Below are 9,412 nucleotides of genomic sequence, written 5' to 3'. Positions count from 1 at the left end.
TTTACCTGGTAGTTTGAACTCACTGGAGAATAAACACAAAGCAGTTTTATTTCTCTTGAGTCATTGCTCTCTCAATGAATCTTAAGCAGATGTATAACTTTCTAATTGCCTTCAGTTATTAAACAATTGGTCTAGCCATTTTAAAATTCTAATCTCATCTTCTCTCCTTCCCAAGCCCCAGCTTGATTGTGGCTCAAGAGATAAGGAAAAGGAGACAAGAGCTCTTTTCTCCCTCACCCTCTCCCTCGTCAAGCTCTCTTGAGTCTAAGGGCAAGGAGGAGAGATTAAAGGCCACAGTCTTTTTACTTAGTTTAGCTCGTTACTGAAGTTGCTGTGCATCACTGCATCTCTGGTAAGTGTTGACCAAGTACTCATACTCTCTCTGTGGCAGGTATCCAACTGCTGGTTCTGGTGGGAGCTCTTGTGACGTTCTTCAGAGGAACCACTTGCTTTACAATTGGTGGACCCCCTTGACTCTTGCCACTGGGATCACTTAAACCAACAGAAGTCTCATCCAGCTGGGGCATCAGCAAAATGGCTAAAGTGCTCCTATCCTCCTGATATTTGACCTATGGAAAACATTCATTCTTGCTGTGCCTATTCCCAGAAACTGCTTCTCTCTGCCCCCCTCCAATTGCCTTTTCCCTTTTTATGTAGTTGTAGGACAGGCCAGTAAGACCACTGCCAAGGAGGATGCTCATCTGGGGAAGGAACTTCTAATCTCCCTGTAATTACGTGCACCCCAATCTCTATAAGTCATTTTCTTGGTGTTTTTTTCATGGCTTGGGGATGAAGTATGCCCCAAGAGACTTTCCAGGTCACATCACAGGAAAAGGGAACCCAGATGAAGTCTGGAAGAAACCCAGAGTTGAGAGCTGAAAGTCCCGGGAGACCTAGCAGCTAAGGTTTACTGGAAAGAGTTGCAGAGAGAAGAGAGATGCACAGAGAGAGAACTCCAGAGATCTATAGAGGGTCCTCTCAAGTATTCAGCTGTGTGCTGATAAGCACAACCATATAAGTTACAGGTAACATGTACTTTTGGTAGGTGAAGAACCACACAAATGGATTAGAAGTAACAGGGCCAGAAATAATGCCCATTCTTCATTAGCCATACAGAAAAACCTCAAGGTTTATGGAACACTGAGTAGAGTATATAAGAGCTTCTTGCCTTGATAGTAAGTAACAATTACCCCTAGATGAGCACTGCTCTGCTTCGACCTTACAGTCTTATAAGCAGGACAAAAAGGATCAAACTGTTTCCAAATAGCTGTATCCCAGAACAAAGCCCAACAGTGTTTATACAAAAATATATAGCACCCAACAAGTTAAAGTTCATGATGCCTGGCACCCAGTTAAAAAATTACCAGCTATTCAGAGAAGCAGGAAAATATAACCTATAATGAGGAGAAAATTAATCATTTGAAACTGATCCAGAACTGACATAGTTAGAGGCAGACAAAAACATTAAAACAATTGTTATAACTGTATTCGATATCAAAAAGTGAAATAGAGACAATGATAATATAAAAAAAGACCTAACTAATTTCTAGAGATGAAACAATATATGAGATAAAAAATATACTGAATAGAATTAACAGCACATTAGACATTACAAAAGAAAAAATCAGTGAACTCAAAGATAGCAAGAGAAACAATCTAAAATGAGACAAAGAGAACTTAAAAAAAAAACAGAGACAATCAAACAGTCTAATATACATGAAGAGTCTTTGGAGGAGAGTAGAGAGAGGGAGGAATAGAAAAAAAATATTTGAAGAAAATAATAGCCAAAAATATTCCAAATTTGATGCAATGTATAAACCCACAGAGCAAAGAAGCTCAATGAACCCAAAGCACATGAAACAAAGAAAATTACACAAAGGAACATCACATTCAAATTGTTCAACCCCAGTGATTAAGAGAAAAATTATAAAAGCAGCCAGAGGAAAAAATGTCCTCTTATGTACACAGAAACAAACATTAGGATGACAGCAGATTTGTCACTGGAAACAACGCAAGTGAGAAGATTGTGGAACAACATCTTTAAAGTGCTGGAGAAAAAAAACCCCTGTCAATCTTTTCTGTATCCAGTGAAAATACCTTTCAAAAATGAAGGCAAAATAAATACTTTATCAGAAATACAAAAGCTGAAATATATAGAAAGTGAAGGGGAAAAAACTGAAATAATTCATCACCAGCAGATCTTCATTGTAAGAAATGCTAAAGGAAGTCCTTCTGGCAGAAGGAAACTGGTATCGAGTGGGAAATATAGCTCTACACACAGGAATTAAGAGCAGCAGAAATGGTATTTACACAGGTAAATGTATGTTTTTCCTTATTATTTAAATCTCTTTAAAAGATAATTGATGGTTTATACAAAAATAATAACAATGTACTGCAGGGATTATTAAATACATAGAAATAAATGATGACAGAAAGAGCACAAAGACTGTGAGAGGATAAATGGAAATATAATATTGTAAGTGTCTTACACAGATGTGGCAAAATATCACTTGATGGTAGACTGTGACATGTTAAAGATATATATTATGAACCTTGAAGCAATCTCAAAAATAACAAAATAAAAGATACAGCTAATAAGCTAACAAAGGAAACACATTGTAATAATACCAAATGTTCAATTAATACAAAAGACAGAAAAGGAGGAAAAGGGAACAACAAATAGTCGGAAAAATAGAAAACAAATAGCAAGATGATAGATTTAAACCTAATCATATCAATAATTACATTATTTTAATTTCTTACTTGTATATGAAAAAATCTTAAATTTAAAAATCTTAAATTTTAAATAAGGTAGTTACTTAATACAATCATATGCTATATGTTTTGATCAATAACAGACTGCATATGTGATGGTTGTCCCATAAGATTATAATACTGTATTTTTTGTATGTTTAGATACACAAATACTTACCATTATGTTACAATTGCCTACAGTATTCAGTACAGTAGTAACTGTACATTCTGTACAGGTTTGTAGTGTAGGAGCAATAGGCTATACCATATAGCCTAGGTGTATATATACCTTGTAGATGGCTATACCATCTAGGTTTGTGTAAGTACACTATATGATGTTTGCACAATGATGAAATTGCCTAATGATTCATTTCTCAAAATGTATCCCCATTGTTAAGTGGCTCATGACTGTATATGCTGTATATTTTGTAAGTCAAAAACAAAGGGAAAGACTAAATTAAGCCAGTCTATCTATGTGAGGAAGAAAAGTAGGAGAGATTTTAGGGCAATGATGTGCTGGGTTGATGTTAGACAAGGAGTTCCAGAGAAAACAGCCAGAGTTAGAAGAAAGGCAGCAGCAGAATGGCACAAAATGAAAGGGGAAAAGTGAGGATTAAGATTTTCCTGAAAAGGATAATTTGAGATGGGGTAAGTTTAATTACAGTAAGAAAGAAAGAGTCAAGAGTCATTATATTAAAATCTCTAGATAATTTTATAAACTGGGATAGTGCTTATCATTGGTATGTATATCTCAGGAAGATCTTTTTTAGCTTGTTTTTTTGCTTTACTCTGGGTGTTTTTAGCCTTGTTAAACGGATTCATTTCATTTAATTATCAAGTATATAGAATATCATTAAAATAGAGTATTAAAAAATGTGATAGGACCTTTATGTTGGCTCTTTCTAATAGATAACATTACTTCTGGTGACAGTGAGAATGTATTATTACACTATTATATTACATTAAATATTATTATGTATTACATATTATATTATGCATATTATGTAATATTACAGGACAAATTTTTAAGATAGGAAAAAAAATAAACTAGTGTTATTTAATCTGGAACTCTTAGAAGGATTGAATAAAGGATTACATAAAGGTTAAGGATATTTTTGTTTTTTCTCCTCCCATTCCCACTCTAGTCTTGTCATGGTTCCATATGTGTGTAAATATATAATACATAATTTTTGATAATTTAATGAAAGCTGATGATTCAGTATATGCCCTAGAAAATAACCAGTTTCTCATGTTCTTCATATCACACATAGAAAGTACTAAATTAGTCTATGACCATACCATCCTGTACGTGCCGATCTTGTCTGAGCTTGGAAGCTAAGTAGAGTAGAGGCTAGTTAGTATTATACCTGGATGGGAGAAAGTGCTAATTTAGTATAGACAGGTATAGAGGGAATATTTTTAAATACATATTAAAGTTTATGTTCTTCATTTTTCTTCTTTGCTACTTCAAACATTTGATAATAATGAAAATAATAATAACAATGTTCACTTATTGAGCTTTCACAATGTACGTTACTGTGCCAGGCTCTATGTGCATAATCTCATTTCTTCACCAACACCTTTTCAGGTGGGTATGATTTCTCCCATGTTATAGGTGAGGAAACTGAGGAGCATAGAGGTTCAGTGATTCATCCAGGTGCACCTGGCTCCAACATGAGCTCCCACACAGGTCTGGGTAATGCCAAAGCCCACGTTTCTAGCTATATTCTATGCTTCTCCCCACTTTTCCTCTCCTAGTAATAAATGCAATGATGACTTTAAAAGTCCAATATCAGAATACAGTAAGAAAACAATCAGGTGCTCATTAAGCATAATTGTTCCAAGTCTATGAGAGTTTCAAGGATAACACTGGCATAATAATAATTTTGTGGGCAGAAGTAGGAAGAATCTCTTGATGGCCTTAAAAGAAAGTTATTAACATGAATTTGTAAAGCACCTACTATGTGAAAGTCTTGGCAAACACTATTTCAAGTTATAATTTTTTCATAATATAACTTGGTCTCTTTAATTTGTAAGAAACCAAATACATGAACTTTTCAGTCACAAAGATTATGGATTTCAAAAGATCTTCTGTTTTACTGCTTAGGTCAAAAGTGAACTATAGTAAGGTTTCCACTTGTTTTTCACTCACTTACAATAAGAAAAAAAGATTGAGAATTTATAAGAAAATTATTTTAAACCCCAAGGTAGAATAAGGAAGCACACTGAGAGAAAACTTTGCTTTACTCCTAAATCCAACAGCTTGTCAGAAGTGTATAGAAATCTCAGTAGGCAAACGTGAAATGTTTTTCCCATACCCAGCAGACCACATACTGAAACCTGAGACATAAAGCAGCCCATCAAAGCAGAAATCATCTAGAGAGAGGAAAATAGCCAGCATATCACTTAAGGCATTGGGCTTAAAATATTAAAGACGAGGCAATACTTTAGAAATGATTCTGTGGCTACTGTTAAAATAGAATTTGCTAGGGGACTGTGGTTTAGTGCTCCAAAGTAGCTAGTTCCCTGAAGCTGTTTTAGTGTATCCTACTCTTCTGTTATAGGGGCACTATGATTAAAGGTCTGCAGAATCACACAAAACTTGGACCCTGTTTATTTCTCTTTACCCTTGAAGTTCTATTTCCAGTGAGCATCATAGTATATTGTGACTAGGCCAAAAAGAAAAGAAACTTTTCCAGCATTAAAGATGCCAATTTTGGTGACTTTTAATTTTGAATTGAATCAACTGGACAAGTAGTGTCATAGAATTCTTAATTTTACTAAATATTAATAGTAATTTACCAACACGTTGTTACGAAACATTTAGTTGATGTGTATTAACTAGCACATCTTTCTTTTCTAGTATTTGGCATGGAAATTATGAATTATGTTTACCCCCTTTTCCTAATGATGATAAGATTTCATATCAATTTTGAGTTATAAAACTCATAAAGAAGGAAAGCGTATTTTTCATATTAAAAAAGTATCACCTACCAAAAACTAGTAAGCACATTTTTAGAAAGGCAGTGTATTCTTCACTCCATTATTAGGAACGTAAGACGCAAGATAATTCTTACATCTTAACAAGCACTGTGGCGCTGAGTCTGGCCAGAAGTAGTAGAGTGTTCATAATTCAGTGTTCAGTTTCATCTTCAAAATGATCCTCAGAGAAAAAAGCCCAAGATACCAGTGAAAGTTCAGAATGAGTGGTGAAGGTCAAATTTTCTCCTTAAAAGTAAGGCAGGGTCAGAAGTCAGAATTCTTTCATAGTGGAAGATTATTTAAAAGAGAACTTTCAATTGAATATGGCCCATCTATCTTTCTGTGTTTGATGATGCTAGGGAAAAGAGTGTTTTCCCAGAAGGAACTTTTGAAAGCTGCCATAATATGACTTTAAAAATATTCCTATATACATATTTTAGTATCCAAAATGTAAGATGAGTGTATTCAACAGAATCAGATCCTGCCTTCTAGGAATTCAAATGTCAAAACTGGTATTATTGACCCAAGCTAACAAGTAAACGTAAACAAGAGTATCCTATACATAATAGGAATAAATAGCAAAATATTTATCATTTACCTAAGTTTAGTGACCAACTTTAAATTTTTGTGGTCTGGATATAAGCTATAATTTTCTGACTCCTACTCTGGAGTTAAGACTTCTATAGCATCTTCTTGCAGAGAATTATCTAACATTTTTAGGATTGTAATGTCCTAAAAGCTTTAAACAATAACTGCATTTGTACAACCTCAGCTACAGGCTTTCTAAGTATTTCACACTGTGCTGCATTAAACAAGAAAATAGCACCAAGCAAAACATCTATTTTTCCCTGAGAAAACTCTTGAAAGAAACCTATAAAAGTTGAATGCAGCACATTTGTTGGAAATTGCTCTTGATTTTAGGAAATACGGTGTCTATTATTTATAAAAATATGACCTTGTGAATATGTTTCTAATATGATAACAAATACAAGGCAAGTATTTCTAAATATAAGAAGCAAAACACCCTCATGATCATATTGATTAAATTTATAAAACCTCTTCACCAAGCTGATTAAATAAGCTACATAATCACAGTCTAATTTTGTTGAAATGCAAGAGAAGACAGTATTCTAAAAGAGAGGGAATTGGAAGACATACACACAAACACACTCAAATTTGATAATATCCACATTAACTTTCAACTAACCAAAGTTTGATGCTTTAGGTCTTTGACTTACATGAGTGATTCTTAACTTTAAAAATGGAGACTATGGTTCTTACTTGAAAATGAAAGAGTAATGAGATTAGAAAATGGAGGCTGGAAGTTTACAAATACTATGACTCTACTTAGATACCTCTCAACAGACAGGTCTATGAAATGTGTTTTAGAAAAAAAAAAAAAGGCTTGTTTAGATCACAAGGGGCTGCCCTCCCTCCAGAAGCATGAGGGGAAGATTACATTCCTTGTGTCTTCCAGGCATTCCTTGGTTTTTTTGGCTTGTGGCTGCAGTACTCCAATCTCTGCCTTCATCTTTACATTGCCTTCTGCTCTGTAGGTGTCCTCTGTGTGTTTCTTATAAGGACATTTGTCATTAAATTTGGGGCCCACCTAGGTAATCCAGGATGACCTCATCTTAAGATCCTAATTTAATTACATTTGCAAACTCCTTTTTTCCAAATAATGTAACATTCTGAGGTCCCAAGGACTTGGTGGACATATTTCTTTAGGAGACATCATTTAACCCACTACATAGGTCATATGGCTTCTGTTGAAATGACTCATTTCTTCAGTCATAGCACCAAAGCAGCAATAGATAATACAAAAATGAATAAATGCAGCTGTGTTCCAGAAAAACTTTATGGCCTGGCTTTTGCCCACGAGCCATAGTTTGCTGATTCCTGATGGCAGTATAGAGGAAGAATTGGAAGATAGCAAATGAAAGCAGCTAAACAAGTTAGGAGGGAATTATAGTGGTAGCCAGTAACGATGAGAAAAATTTGAATAAGACAATGGCAACAGGGTAGAGGGAAGGAATTGCGAACTAGTAGATAGAATCAACAAGATTGGGTGATAGACTACAGGGGAAGGACAATTCAAGTTCATTAGAGAGGGGGAAATGACTATGTCATGTAATGGGTCAATACTTTTAGCTTTTCAAAAGAACAACTTGAGGCTTTTCTACTTTCATTAGTTGAAAAATATTACTTTTATCAAGGCAAGTTTGTATAACCCACACAGGTGAGTACTAAGAAATAGAAAGTCTCAAAAAGTATTAAGATATTTGACTGTACAGCCAGTACATTTTGAAGTCAGAGGGGACAATAATTAGCCAGTTGGTTTATTTCTTAGAAGGAATGAGACAGTGCTAGAAAGGATGTCCCTTCTCATTAAAAATCACAGTGTGTAAATAGTCCCTCCCATCATACAAAGAGTTGAAAGGTTGAGGTTATTAATTATAATTAATATTTATATATACACTTACAGTTTACAAAATTTTAGCATGATATATCATGCCATTTGATCCTCATAATATCTCTGAAGTAGGGAAGACAGATATTATTATTATACCTGAGGTGAAGAGAGGTAAGTGACATTTTCAAGATCACACAGACAGCAAACAACTGTGTGTAGATGAACATTCTGGTTTCCTGATTTCAAATCTTGGGCTATTTCCTTTGCATTGTCTCTGTATTTGGATCAGGGAGCTGTGACAATGTGTGGCCCCTGTAGCTGGGGTGGTCAGCATGACCAGGAAGATAAAGATGAGATTAATGAGATCCTTACCCAGGCAGCCACGGTGGCCTTCCAGCTGTCCTTAGAGGGCAAGTGGCCAAAGAGAAAATGCAGCCTTGAGATTAAAAACAGAGCACAACATGAGCAGGGATGATTAGAGAAAATGGACTCAGAGCAGTATTACAAAAATTATGGAGTGCAGAGATAAAGCAGCAATGTCATGAACCTGATCCAAAGGAGTGGGTGCCAAACTCGCCAGTGCAACAGTTACTTGCAGAGCTTGTTAGCAACGTAGCTTCTCCAGTTCCAATTTAGGAACTTAGACTTGGACTTAGAACACAGTCTTCTGATTCAGCCAACCTATGGTGGGGGGCCATGAATGAACCTCCTCCCTACTCTAGGAAATCTGGTAGAGAATGTCCATCAAATAATCCAGAGGATAAAAGCATCAAAAAACATCTAGAGAGACTTTTGATGTTAGGGTAGCAAAATGTTGGCAATATAATAACTTCCATTTTTAAGAAACAGCAGAGAGAGGGAATCTAGGCCTCTTTTAGAAAATAATTTAATAATATTTTTTGACATCTGCCTTATGCACAGTACCAGGCCAGGTACTGGGAGTGTAGAAGTAAAAAATTAAGACAGATTTTGTCCTTGTCCTCACAGAGCTTACATTCTAGATAGAAGACTGATATTAAATAATTATATAGTTATTGTATAATAATATTATCATATAACAGTATGAATGTACATGTTGAAAAGAGAAATACAGGGTGGCAAGATGGGACAAATAACAGGGAGCCTCACTCAGTTGGGGAGACCAGGCAAGGATCCCCTGAGGAAATGGCATATGATTTCAGATCTGAAGGATAAGTTGGATTGGCCAAGAAAAGAGGGAGAGGAGGACAAAATGGGCATCCCAGTAGAACATTAATTAGCTGC

The sequence above is a fragment of the Eulemur rufifrons genome, chromosome 8, assembly GCF_041146395.1.
Source record: "Eulemur rufifrons isolate Redbay chromosome 8, OSU_ERuf_1, whole genome shotgun sequence".
NCBI lineage: Eukaryota > Metazoa > Chordata > Mammalia > Primates > Lemuridae > Eulemur > Eulemur rufifrons.
The sequence above is the reverse complement of the archived record's forward strand: the minus strand, read 5'-3'. Positions refer to the sequence as shown.